General features: G+C 44.7%; 1 long non-coding RNA gene across 6 annotated transcripts in view; it reads right to left on the reverse strand.

Annotated features, from left to right (window-relative positions):
• Positions 1-752: 752 nt before the first annotated feature.
• The window catches only part of LOC117605019 (uncharacterized), a 49240-nt gene continuing 34989 nt past the window's right edge, over positions 753-15003 (reverse strand). For all 6 annotated transcript variants that reach the window (XR_013062216.1, XR_013062217.1, XR_013062218.1 and 3 more), the window contains one exon: positions 753-1235. This is a non-coding gene — a long non-coding RNA (uncharacterized LOC117605019). The remainder of the gene's footprint in view (positions 1236-15003) is intronic.

Here is a 15003-nt window from a genome sequence, read left to right on the forward strand (position 1 = left end):
TGTGCCGTTTTGAACGCGTTTTCATGACCGGCGGCATGTTTGTCTCCTCGGTGATCGATGAAGAAGTCAAACGGAACGCGCGATTTCTTCATTTCGTTTCCATTATTAAAAAAGTATAAATTGCAGGGTAACTAACTGCTGTTTAAATCCTGGTCGAATAAAACATAACAGGTTGAACCTTAGCAAAAATTTCATCCGTTAAATTGGTTTAATCAGAACCAACCCGGGTTAATCTCACAGCAATTTATACCTGATTCGAACCGTAATGAAGAAACCATAAAGCAGTAATTTCGGAAGAGTCACGGAATTGTACGTAGGAGTCGTAAGAAGGGCAACGAACGAAGAAATACGACAGAGTTAATGCGAACGCCATAAGTAGAAGCTGGCCACGGCTTGTTTAATTCGATATTCAAGGGGGTGGAGCGGCGAAAAAAGCGAACGCCGAGAAGAGCAGCCTTTTTTCCCTCCCATGGTCCGCTAATGAATCGACAATTTACGAGAGTTTCACGGGTCGCTGAAGCTCGTGCGTTTTGGCATGCTCCGAGCTGTTCCTCATTCATCCTCCTTTCTTTCGTACCTTGGACCGGCCAGCGATTTTTTCTCTCCCCCGTAGGAAGAAAACAGCGAAAGGAGATCGTGGCTGGGTCTTGTCAGTGATCGATAGCTCCTCGACCGGAAGGGGTGGCTCCTCGTATGGAAAACTGTCGAGGAAAAACTGGACCCTATTCGAAGGAAAGCGAATTCGAATACGAAAGTTTCCCCCTGTTTTTTTTTTTTCCTATGGAAAGTAATTCGACTGAAAATATAGAATACTGTTAAAGTTGTTCGCACGGGGGTCGATGAATGACCGGGACGGAAACGCGAGGAACGAATTAGACGACAGGAAAGAAGCAGTAAGGGCGTTCATTAGGAATCGTACAGTTGGAATTTCATGGTGGCTAACCGGTAACGAATCTCCTCGTCGGATCGGCCACGTATACTTATTTCCACGACATCCGCGTGGCAAAAGAAGCGACTATTCGACATGGTCCGGTGCACCACCGATCATAGTGGTTCCAGTGAAATTGGTCAGTGTGCTGGGCAACGACGAAGGCCGTTGGATCGGCCGCAGTTACGGTCAAGCAGCACCGCGTAATTTCCATGGGGCACCATGGAAGCTTCTTCCACGTAGCAGCCCTTAAGGAAACTTGCCATTTCTTCAGAATTCACTCCAACGAAATGGAAGCAGCTTCAGCCTGAAACAAAAAGATTTCTACAAATTACTATGGAGAAATTTGAACAATTGTTGCGAGACAAAGAAACAAATTCGTTTAAATGTTTCTCTTCGTTGAAACAAATCCGCTGAGTAACAAAATACTCTACACAAAAAGGTGTTACACCAATGAAATAAACAAAAATGAAAGGGTGAATGGAATGAAAGCAGAGCTGGCCGTTTCAACAAAGCGATTCGTCTGAAAAAGTCCGGATAGAAAACAGGACAATATGGCGCGGGCCATTCTGATTCAAATTTTTCGACCACCATCGTTTCACCCCTGTCACACTGGCGTGTACAACGTTTTCCAACGGTGTTTACAAAACACCGTTTGCCCGGAACACCCGTTAATCGTCCCGGAAACGCGCCTTCCCTCTCCAACTTGTCGGCCACCCCGTTTTTCGAAGCGAAACGCGAAAATACCCACGCGATTGCATTTACGTGCACGTTAAACAGTGACGAATGCAGGCAATAACAAAATTATTAAAAAAAGAATTAGACTCGAAAAATATAAAATCCAATAGGTACAAAAAGATGAATTCGTTCGAATCGATGATAAAATTGAAGGCTGATCATTGATTGTCTCTTTGCCTAACGGATGGATATTTGTAAATAATTAATCGATGGTAATTAACGTCGGTGCAGAATTGACCAGCGCCGTTTTAATTAACTGCTCTGCCTCTTGTATCGTTCAATAATTCACAGCATAATCGTTATTATCATCTGTCGGGTTGAATTTGCAAATGGAGGGGATCTTTTTTTCTCTTAGAAAAAATTCTAAAAATTTTTAAGAACCATCGAATTGATTACTGTTAATTAATGCAAGTGGAAGGAAACAGTTTCTTCTGTAATTCGAGGACAGTGCGAATGCGGTCTTGGAGGAAGCGAGGGTTGGACAGGCCGATCCGAAAATTCGGCAGCGTACAAAACAGCGGCCGCTATCCGCCCGCAAAACCGCAAGAACGTCATGCCGGCCCTTTGTCCTAGCACGGCTGTCGCTTGGCCAACGAAACTATGACCATTATTATTACGTCGGGTGAACAACGCGATGCGGTGGCCGTTTTCTCGACGAGGAAGCGCAGATGGCAACGAGTTGCGTGTGCACCCTTCGATCCGCCATCCGGAAACAATGAACCACCGGAGAGGCTCTTGTCTTTATCTGGATGTTACTATATTTTGCACGATCTGATTTTTAAATTAAATTTCCACCCACGACGTGCCATTTTTATGCACGGAACGTGGCAAGTTACGATCGTTCTTCCTATCCGATTCTTTCTAGCGTTAAGGAATAAATCACCAAGAGATATGTTGTTTCGAAACAAGATAGAACGCGATAGTACACGGTTAATGATCACGTTAAAAGTAGGGGGAAAACGAGAAGATGGAATAGTGCAACGACAAATTAATAGCGTAGAAAGAACCGACAGAGGGTTAGAATCCGTCGGAATCGAGGCGGTGGAAAAGAAAAACGCTGCTCTGTGTTTACACGGGGACAGGGTAATGATATATCACGGGTGTTAATTGAACGTTTACATTACTTTAATGCCGCGGTTGCATCGTGCGTCATTCTGTAAATGGCACCACGCGACCGACACGATTTCAGATAGTCACGGTTCGAGGACTTCTCTCGGCTATCGTGCAACCTATTTTTAATTAGACTTCTGGACTTCAACGAAACAATGGAATCGAAATTTCGCAATATAATTTTCAAAATAAAATATTTTCAAAAAGAAAATCGAGTTATTAATTTGTAACTTCAGATACCATTTTGATCCTTGATAGCGGAAGTACGATGACTTCCGGTCCCTCTAACTCGATACTTTCCCATCTTCTTCGGTTCTTAAGATTAGTCCTCCTATACCTTGAATTCTCGTTATTTCTTCGATATTCGTGAACGAAGTCCTTCGTAGCCGGAAGTATAGTGCGGTGGTTCATCGTCGCGCAGGATCACGCACGTTTCTACGAATTCGAACGGATTTCCGGCTGGGTATGGCGCGTTCCGTGGCGAACGACCGCGTAAACGCGAGCCTGCCACCGCTTGCGGTCGAACGAAGGAAATGGCAGACGGTGGAATTCAAAGGAGCCGACTTTCTGCGGCTACCAACGTGTTTATTTTAAGTTGCACGGGGTGTGATCAAGTACTTATTCCTTACCGGCTGTTTCTATTCGACAATCCTTCGATGTTTCAATTCTATACAATAAAGTCTCCTCGATGACTTCGCGCGTTTCGATGCGAAAAACATCACTTTGACGTTAGTTTTAGAAGAAGAATCGAAGAAGTTTTATTTAAGAAGGAAGCGTATAATTGTACAGTATGAAAATACCATGCTGCGTGAAATCGCCCCTTAAAAACATCCTGCGTCCAAGTTTTTCATTACGCCCCGCTGGTTCGTTGGTCCTCGAAGAAGGAACAGGAGGAAATTAATAGTATCGGGTCACGGGGACACGAGCAGGACACGCCGGTGCCCCGTTAACGAGAAAATAAATGCCCGCCAATTTTTCACCAACGACAGGTACACGCCCTCCGCCCTCTTTAACCGAGCCGGATGAATTTTTAATTTCACAGGTTCGCGTTTTCCGGTGTTCAGGGAAAAGCCAGGTCGTCACGGGGAAGATTATACGGGGCGAGGGATATTAATTCTTCGTTTCTTCCTCCCTTGCATCGACAATTTTGCTTGGACGACCTTCGACTTTAACGGATTCCGTCGACGATTCGCAGAGGGGGATGATTCTTTTTATTCTATTAATTTGTCTTTGTCAAAATCCATAACCCCTCGAATTAGCAAAAAATTCTTTCAAAATTCTTGAAGCTGAGAAACCCTTTCAATCGTTTTTCCCCTATTTTTAACAGAAATTTGCCCGAAAAGGTTTGACAAGAAGCGTGGCTCGAATTTATATGAAAACCAGGTTCCCCGTCTACCATATCCACCCCGAGGAACGGCGCAAGTAATTCTCGCATGTTGCAGAAATATATTTTACCCGTGTATGCGGCTAAGAGCAGGAACGAGGGAGTCGTCGCGGCGTCGTTGGAGAGCAGGCGTTTCGGCGACGGGACGCGTCGCAAAAACGCAGGCGCCGGCGCTATGCGCTGGCTAACACCGCCAAAGGCCCCGTTCCTGGTATTATTTTCGGCCGTGAGAGAAAAGACTCCCTCAGCATCCTTCCCTTAATACGACGAAATCCAAAACGACGAGATTTATCGGTGACAGAGGGAACGACAACGACCAAGAGGATGTCGAAGAGGATGAGGATTGAAAGTCAGCCATCCCGACCGGGCAAGTGTTGGATCTTTTTGATTGCTTCCGACAGAGCCGGCTGTCGTTGCCTTTGAAGGCTCGTCGATGAAGGATTATTCATCCGCGATGGATAATTTCGAGAAGGGGACTCGTTGTTTCTTTGTCCACAACTACGGGGGCGCTATCCTGCTTCCAGGGAACGCGGTTTTCGACAATGTTTACCCCCGAACGTTTGTGGAACTCTTTTTTCTTTTTTAATTTCTTTGTCTTTTTTTGGAGAGTTTGAGTTATTTATTACGGGCCACTTAAGTTCTTTGTTTTAACTCTATTCGTGTTGCACCCTTGCATGATTGAGGAGGCAAATAACCGATTCGTGCAAGAAACAAATGAAAACAGGAATTACGTAAAAATCCACAAGAATTCGCCTGGCAGAAACTAGCTACCGTTGGCGAAACGTTTAATAATGTTATCGAGCAAGCAGGTCCAGGACCCGTATAATAATGCCGGGCGTTCTCGTTGAGCGTAAATCCATGAAAATAAGAGGGGTAAAGCGGTTTCAGCAGCGGCGTGTACGTACGTATCACGGACGTTGGTGTACAGGTTTTCGTACTAGATGAATGCAAATACATATATCAAGAGGGTTGCTCGAGTTCCTTCCGCGACGTCGTCCGCTTGTTTTACTTTATTCGTTTTGCTCGACGTGCGCTCCGAATGAAAATTCAACGAGCACCACGGCTGCCACGGGGCTCGAAGAAACTCGCGCTAAATGAAAACCGTGTACTGTGCTGGCTCGATATAAATGTGACGAAAGAAGTGAGATTATTAATTAAGGGAGACAATTCTTTCCTTTCTCCCCTTTAACTTTTCTCTTGCGGCAGATCAAGAAATTCTTCGACACGAAGGAAATTCGTGAATTCTTTCGCTCTTAAAATTCATCGCGCGAGATTACGTTCTCTGGAATTTCGCTGCAGAAATGATATTTCAAATTTGGATAATTAAAAGGAATAAAATGAAGAAATAAATTTAAATTAACTCGAACGCATTGGATACGGTAGAAGGGATGGAAGAGTAGGTTCAGAGAATAAAATAAAACGCTCGTTTGTTCGAACGAGACATCGTGATCGCGGCTCGACTGTGATCTTTGTCCCTCGGATAAAAGAAGACAAGTAATTAACGCCGTGGCGGACGGGCCAAGATGAAAACATAAAGCGACCACTTCCGTCCGTTGGCCATTAATTGTCGCGCGAATCGGTGCTGATACCCCGCAGAACCGATCGGTTCGCTTTTTATCGATTTCTCGTGCCGGGAATTTTTAATAGTGACACCCCGTTTGGCGTACTTATGAAAGCCACCGCGAAACCGATTCCCCTTGTAATTAGGCAGGATGCAATGCTTTGACCATCCTGCAAAACATCGTCTCCCTTCAGCTTCACGATTGATCGATATAGAAGCTTCAAATCATTCCATTTCTTTCTTCCTTTTCGTTTCCTGACCATTGGATACAGAACAAAAGTTTCTTATTTCATTTCCAAAGACGCAATTAATATATTTATTTAATTATACTAAAAATCTACAACCTCGTTCATTGATTCTTTACCGGAAAATGTGTCGATGTAAGATTAAAATTAATAGAAACTCCCAACACTTTTCCATCTATGTCACAACTTCTCAATAAAATTATTCTAAATCTATACATGCTTTGGTTTATAAGCAGAGTTGACACAGTATATCTTGGACGAAGTTGACGTGCAATCTGCATTTATAAGTGCATCGAAATCGAGCGGTAATGTGTAAAGACACGGTTCGAGAATAACGTGAAAATAACGCAGGTTCGATTGCCGTGGCGAACGATCGAGGTCGCTGTTCCGCGCTTCGAACACCTTTCCTCCGCCATTACATCGCTCCTTTCGGTAGCCATTACGCGAATAAAATTAGGCGGCGGTGAAAAAAAAAAAAACAGGTCGGGATAAATCTTCGGGAAACGTAAAGAAGCGACCACGACGAGTACGTTCCTCATTCGACGTGGACGGATCTCGATCAACAGCTGATCCTTGGGACGAGGGGGCAAAAAAATTGATTCTTCGATTCCGAGTACCGGATCCGGCGTTGCATCCCCGCTTCGAGGAACGGAGAATCGAGAAAATTTACGATCAACCCTAGCCGACGATACCCCGTCCCCTCTGTCCCTCCTCCTCTATCCATCTTCGTAGACACCCTTATGCCTAATACATATCGAGCGGCGAGCCATCGAGGTTCGCGACTTTTTACCGAACCGATCGGACGCACCGAGATTTCGTCTCCCGGAAAGGTGATCCGTCTGGCCGGATGCTGGCTCGATATCTCGATCGATCGTCGATTAATAACGTTAATTCCCGTGGCGGAAAGTGACGGAAGAGGGCCTGCCTTCGGGGACAGAGAGGAGAGATAGGCGGCAAAACGTAGGAACGTAAGAAGATCGACTCGGTGCGTGTGGGCTTCTCTTGCAGCATCAATTAGACGGCTTCGAAGCGGCGTCCATGTGTGGCCGGTTGTGCATACGTGTGCGCGGACCGCTCTCGCATCGGCGTCGATCGTCCATTGTGTTCCATTGGGCCGATGGGCACGCAAAGATGGCCGTCCCCGCGGCCAGACGAGGCGAGGCTGGAAAACGGCAAAAACCCGTGCCCCGATCCGCCGAGTGTTTCGGGACCGCGACAATTAATGACCGCCGGGCGAAAATCATTTTATGTTTTCATCTTCAATGGACGCGACGGCCCGAGATTCTCTTTTAGGCAACGAGGTTTCGCGATTGCTTGCCTTGTTACTTCTCGGAAGTAATAAAGCGATGGAAAGATTGTTGTGTAATTAAGGAGATTCCGATGTAATTGCTCATTTCTATCTTCTAATAAAAATTAAACTTTCCAATTTTCTTTAATTTCTTTTCCTCTCAATTAAATCTGATTAGTGACTGATTAATCAGTGTCATCCATTCATAAAAACGTCAATTCCTGGGAGGATATCTCCGTTAAATTACCAGTGATGTCCTCAAACGCTAATTGAAGTCAACGCCAACGAAGCGTAGGAAGTAAATTGAAAGCCATTCTTACGAGACACCACGATCATCTGACACCCACTAACCAAGATTTCTAAAAAAATAGAAACAACTATTTTCCCTATTCGTGTAGCTTGTTAGAGGCGAAACTTTCGGTAGCATAAGCGATTCGATTGGACGGGATAGGAGGGGTCTTGGCCGGGCCGTAAATCCGTCGCGAGTAGCGGAAGTCGGAAACGCGTAAATCCCGAAAACTTCCAATACCCGCGCGGAATTTCGGTGATCCTCGTAAAGCTGCCACGACGGGCCGCCGTCCCCGTTGCCGAAAAGTCCTGCGTTTCGACTGCAGTAAAGGGCAGGGTAATATTCACAGGCCATTTGCGGCACAATACCGCCACGTTAACGACGACAATGGAAGCAATAATGAGCGGCTCGGGCCAAGAAACTCCTACCTGCCTCTCCATAGTTCCTTTCGTTCCACGAGCCATCAGAATCACCGATATTTGCCCGTCGAAAATTCGCGGATCAGGAAGCTCGTAATGCTCCTTCGCGAATTAGGAGATCGTTCTCTGCTCCGGTCATTTAGCCTGGAATTTGGCGAGATTCTGGCCAAATTCTATCTCCTGCTTGCCATGATTTTCCAAATCGCTTGATACATTTTCCTTTTAAATTACGACCCTCGTCGATTTGTAATAATCGAAAGATCATTTGTTGGCTTTTCGTTCGTTTCAGCTTCGATCGGATGGACCCACGGCAAAGTTCGTCGACCTTACGGCACGCTGAAAGCGCGAAAGAGGAAAACCGCGCGGGAACGAGGCGACGCTGGCGACACAAAGGCCGGCGAGGAGGTGGAGGCGGTGGGAGCGCGTCACGGGGACAAGGTAGAAATGACATGGAACGACGAAGCATGCGGCGTATGACGGGAAAACAAAAGAAGCCAATAATTTCGAGCAATTTGGGGGCAGCAGCGCGAGACCCGCGGACCCAGAGGAACTCGCGTGACCGCTTGTCACGGCTTTGCACGACTCGCTTCGCGACCGTGCGACTGGGCGACCGCATCCTCGCCAAACGCCCAACGACGCCTCTCCCTTTGATTTCTCGTCGCTTCGTCCACACGAAACTGCCACAACTTTCCAACTTCCTAAGACCATGTCGAACTTTACGCTTTGGCTAACTTTCGGCTATCGAATCAAGCTTTTGTCTACGAAGTTCTCTTCTTTCTTCTTTTATTTTGCTCTGTTATATGCATTATTCAATTTTTCCAGAATTCTAAATTGGTGTAATATTAAAGGTGTTAGATAAGTATATCATTAAGTCAGCTCGTTAGATATTTCTCACGTCGTTAGGAATTTTCCTCTAATTACCTTTGCTATTAAGACAGCAATATAACGGTTCGATCGAATAATTTGTCGAATACCATTCGACTAAGATATCATTGTTTCCGTAGAAGACTTTTCTCGGCTCGCTTTCGAGTCGAGCGGTAAAACACAGGCGGGTAATTGAAACGTTCCTGGCATTCGAAGAAACGCCAAGATACGCGAGATAACGCGTTAACGAGCGGCAGAAACTCGCGCAAACATTTCGAGAATCTAATCAGATTTCCGAGCGTGCAAATAAATATCGACGCCGGAACCGAGGCTGAAAATATGCTAATTCCTCGCGTTATGCTAATATCTAGCCAACGTGGATCTTCTCTTTCAGCGAATTCACGAAACCGCTTAGCCACGAAATCGTTGTATAATCGACCGTGAAAATAACCTTGCCGATACCTATCCCATCAATTAATTTCTCACACCGTACGATACCCCACTGTCCAATAAATTGATCCAACTTATGGGGACCGTCGATCGAGAGAAACGTATTGACCTTTCGAACGATCCGGTACCGTTTAATCGGATCGTTCTCGCTGATTTCATTCGATGTTTTAACGAGAATCGCGAACGATACGATTGCGTGGGCAATCGAGTGCCCGATTGTCCGCCGCAAATAGCGTTTAGATGCAAATAAAGCTGTGAATTTCATGGAAATTCAGTCGTCAAAGCGTCAAGCCTAAGGGATTCGTCGTGAAAATTTTCCATTAACCGACAGGAGAAACCATCGCGTACGGTGAAAAATATGAAGCCGTCTGGTGGTTTGACGTTAGCACACCCACGAAGTCGAGAATCTAACAATAAGTGAGATTACAGTGATCCCACGGAAATTCACGGTTTAGCCGAGCCCGTTCAAGCAGGTAATCACCTCCGGCAGATTATTATTTCCACGCGAATCCTTCCGCAGCGAGAGCTACGCGTTCTTTCCACGAAATTTCTTCGTATCGCTCGTGAAATTTTCTATAAAATTCCATTATACTGTTCGATAAAGTCTTCTTCAGGATTTTATCGATAATTCTCATTTTGAATATAGAAAGAAACCATAATATGCGATTTGATCCTCCAATAAAGATCCTCGCAATTTTAACACGATACAAATTGATAACGTAGATGAAATTATATTTTTTATTATAAAAGATGTATCTTATCAAATCGCCATCTTGTTGAAGTAAATTCGCACCGATTTAAACAATTTTCTATGTATAATTCACCATCTACACGAGTTTAACCAGCAACCAAACGACTCTGTCGCTGGTGCTTGCTGAAAAATCGATCCGTCCTGGAGTGTACACAGGTGTTCAGGTCCACAATTGTCCGATCTTGCTCGTTAGCCAGCTCGATCGCCTCTCCTTTCACGACTTCTTCGACGTAACGGTCCGTGATATACGATTTTTCGCGGATTAACGCGCGTCATTGCGCAAAATCGGACAGGGGACCTCATCTGTAAACCGGCATGACCGTTTTCAACGTTTCGTTAAACGCTGAAGACCAATAGGTAAACGTTCTATAAATGCAAAACGGACCGACGTCCTCTGGAAATGTGGAAGATTCTAAAGCAACCTCTGTATGGGATTTAAAATTAATTCGCTTAATTGTTGAACGCTCGACAACGAGGTTGGACGTGATTCGACAGTTTCACCGCGTCGGTACGCGGTGCTATCTGCTGTCGGCACCATTGTTTAATAAATAACTTCCATTCCTGAGGGGGACTGAACATCCTGCTGATGCAAGATGAGTATAATACACGCGTGGCGACGCTTCCGCTGTTTACCTGCTTATTAAACCTGCTCGATTCACGGAATCATTGGCACTGTCGTTCTCTTGACAGGATAAGCTAAAAATCTCTATCCCTGATCGATTGAACCTTCCTATCTACTTGGAGAAATCATACACGTACACCTGTAATCCTACCATCCTTAGCACAAGTCTTCGAAGGAATTGATCCACGAAGAATAATCATCAACCCCTAGAACTTAATTGAGCGATCTTTAAAAAGGTAGATATTCTGATGTCAACGAAGAGACACTTTGAACACTAGCAAAGACTATATAGCTATCGCGAAAAATCGTTAAGCGTTGTCCATTGTCGCCGTCAATTAACGATCGTCGAACGCGAGATCTAGGGAGTCGAAGGGAAAAATCACTAGGGGCTAGGTAATCACCGGTAATCGGGGTGGCGCGCGAGCATCGCGTCCGCACGAACCGAGAGGAGCCGACGAAGGGGCACACAGTCGACCATGCCCGATCTCGTGGGTGGCCACTATGATTTCTTCGGGGCTATCTGCCGATCTCAATAGCCGAGTAATTCCGCCGCGCGGCTCCCTCGTCCCCCTTGGCGGACCCTGGCCAGGCCGAGCGAGGCGCATTCTGACACCTACGGCTTGGCCATGAGACACGACGCGGCAAAAAGTGCTGAGAGAAGGGAAGCCCAGGTCCGGTTCTCGCTGGTTAGGCCTCCCGTCCGCCTGGAGCCAACCAGAAACCAGAAGAACCACTCTGGAACACTCGGCTAGCCACACCTCTGCGAGCTGCCTCGATTCCTCTTTTCTCCCTCGCGTACCCACCTTTCCCCATCGCCCTGTTACCGGCCCCCTTTGGCATTTCTTTTTCTTTTTTTTTTTTTTTTTTTTCCTCTTCGTGCCCCTTCGCGACGAGAGCTGGAGCCCTCTGGAGGCGCGTCGAGTCGCCTCCTCGCGCGGTCCAACTCTCCACCCTCGAAATGCAGAGGGAACTGCCGTTTTCGCGATTCTTCGACAAGAACGAGTCTTTTTCAACATCTTTCCACCCTGCGGTACTGCTCGCAAATCGATTTGAAAAGTTCTAGGATCTTACGTTAAGTACCTCTAAGTTTATAGCAAAACGGTTTGATTTTTAAATCTTTGGAGTAAGAAATATTATTTTGTATATTTCAAACTTTGTGGAATCATCAAGGTTTGATTTTATACTCAGATATACAATTTTGTAAGAATCGAATTGAAATACTCGAACTTTTCAACTCCGTTTAATATAAAATCAAACCCTCTCCATCCTATCGCTCTGCTAATAATTTTTTCTTTAATTTCCATACCCACGTATTTGCCCCCGTTCTACATACCGCGTAATGCAAAATAGGCGATGTTTTCCAACTTCTCCAGGGAATTTCAATTATTTCACTACGTCAAACGCGCGGGTTAAACGTTTTGGATATTTGTCGCGTGTTGCGAATATTTGTTACGCTCTACTTAGCCGTAGACAGCACGGAAAATTGCATTTGCAAACTGGTCAGCCGTAATCAACGATCGTGATCGTTAATCCGATCGATCGACACGATCGAGATCATAAAGTAAAAACTAAGGAATTATTCAAATGGTACAATTATACGAATACCTGACAAACTAACACTCAATCTGTCAACCATATTAATTTCTTTCAGCTAATCGTCTAATAACATATTCTCGTTCATAAATCATTTAACGTCGCTAGATAGATATCTAATTCTATATTTCACTTCAAAGAAAATTTCTCCGCATCTTGGAGATCGCGACGGGTTCAAACGAACGAGATCGCGCGGGGGTTGGAAATTTTCCGTCGGTGAAAACGATCGTCGAGATCCAGGGTTAATAACGGGACGGGTGGGGAATCGTTTTGTCACAACGGGAATGTCGTTCCGTTTCAAAAGCGGATCACCGGCGTGTGTAGGTGGCCGTGCCGCGGTAATATTCTAATTAGCAAACGTTCCAATTATCCGGCTCGCGTTTTACACTAATAATTGCGAGCAACGCGCAGCGAGTTTCCACGTTGCGCGATCGCGCTGGCTTCAACCACTCTGAATCCTCGAAAAGATGAAACAGAATCGCGCGCACGTGCCACCGGAAGTACAATAACGACGCAACTAATAAGTGTCTGGCTATTTAACGTCGACGCCTTTGACGTCGTCAGCCAGCTCGTTAGCAGTCGCCTTTCGATTTTGCTTTTCAACGCGAACGCGAGCCTCTTCATGCCCTGTTCAACTTTCCCATGCTACCGTGCTCGATGCGAGGTAAATTTTCAACTATAAACCAGAATATATATGTATATTCTTAATAAAATATCATTTTGTTTATATTTAGAATGGTATTCGATAATTTGGAAAAGATTTCCGATGTATGATTTGTCTCAAAGTTTTTGTACATCGAATGTAATGAAAAGTTTGATAATAATTCTTCAATTATACCTTCGTATATTGAGGTACTAATTGATGTAGAAGCTTGGTGGTAAATAAAAAAATGAGACGCGAAAGCAACGCGCGTGTGTTCGTCTGAAAACGCGGTGAATGCGCGAACGTGCAGAGCAGTGTTAGCCGGCGGCTTGCGAAGTGCTTCAAAAAACTAGTCCTGCCGTCGTCGTTATCTGGCGATTTTTTCACACTAATTAGTAATTATAGGGTAACTTCATTAGCGGTGCTCGCGACTTAATTAAAGACGGGTCTCGGCCTTTCCAATTGGCGACACCGACTTTGTTGCGTTTCGTATTTCCAAGGCAATTCAACAAACAATAGAAGATGCATTGAAAAATTTTCATTTGATAAATCTGATGATCGATGTTAAATAATAATAGAATTTCTTTAACAAAACATTATCACAGATCAGAGAGGAAATTAATTAATTCATCTTAATTTCCTTAAACACTATCTTTAAACTCTAAATCGTCCAAATTCACCCACTGAAATATCACCTTCGCATCGAGTAAATGAATAAAACAATCCTATGCATCTTATAAATCTCTCGAATCTGTACCAAAATTTATCATCGCTAAATCCCTTGAAAAAAGAATCCTGTCCATCGAAAAAAAAAGCAACCCTCACTATAAACCATCCAGCCTGAGAATTTCGTCCGAAACGAGGCCGTTCTCTTCTCATCCCTTCCATCCTTCGTCCCCAGATCTTCATCCCTTCGCTCGCCAGCGAAAATAAACGGCGGAGACGCGTCTGCGGAGGGTTGCTGTGGCACGGGAGGGGTGAAGGAAAGAGAGAAATTAATTAGCTCTTTTGCGTTCCCGAAAAAAAAAGGAGAGAAGAGAGTTCAAAGGAAGTGGCGCAGACTACGGAGGTCCGACTTCCGACCTGTCGACGACGGTGTGTGTAATTCCTTTCCACCCCCTTCCTTCCATCCTCTCGCCTGATATATACGTGCGACCGGTTAAAAATGGCGAGATCCTTGGCCACGATCGCGAGAACACCGGCGTTCCTTTGTGATACCGCGAGTTCTTAACCCCCTTTCGACGAACGCCACCCCTTCTTCAACCCTGATCATTGTTCGACAAACCGGGGACCATTGTTCCGGTGAAAGTATTTTCGAGCGGTTTTATTTTTCTCCCATGATTTTTCGAACGTTTCACGAGTTGTAAATTATTTCTAAATTGGAACGGTGATATTTGGAGGGTGAAACTGGACGTTCGAAGATATCAAACTATTTTTTGAATAGGAATCCTACCTTAAACTGCATCAATTGGTGCAAACTGAAGATTGGATGTCTTCTTGAAAGTCAGGAATTTCACTCACTTATCACTTCCGATAAAATCTCACTTATATTATCATTAAAAGTATGAAATTCGTTTAAAAATTACACGATGAATGTAAGAGAGTTACACGAGTCCGATGTATTCGTGGCGCGATGTAAACTACGACTGCCGCCTAATCCCCGGCAGGTACGAGCTCCGTGTTTACGTTCGATCGTATTAACGTCGACTGATAACAAAAACCTGCCACGATCTGCAAACGTCTCTAGCATTCCTAGAAAACGGATTACGGATTCCGCATTTTTTCTGAGGACAACTTTCTACCACTACTCCGCAAACGTAGTAGTTACTTTCTCGTTATTTATGTTTCAAACTGAGTACATTCTTCTGTATCACCGATATTCTGTTTTTTTTTATCAATAAATTTCTTTACCTTTCTTCGCAGCCTTTCATTTCCCTTCATTTTCTACAGTATAACTAATATCTTAAAAAACGGATTCTTAAAAAATAAAAAAGATAGAAAATAAATCAATTCCCTGTTCTTTGAAAAGAAGCAAATCCAATCATCCGGAACACCGCTAGAGATCACGGTTCCTCGGCTTCGAAAGTGTCGGTTCACCCTCATTACCATCCGGAGGCA

The sequence above is a fragment of the Osmia lignaria genome, chromosome 5 (genome assembly GCF_051020975.1).
Source record: "Osmia lignaria lignaria isolate PbOS001 chromosome 5, iyOsmLign1, whole genome shotgun sequence".
Taxonomy (NCBI): domain Eukaryota; kingdom Metazoa; phylum Arthropoda; class Insecta; order Hymenoptera; family Megachilidae; genus Osmia; species Osmia lignaria.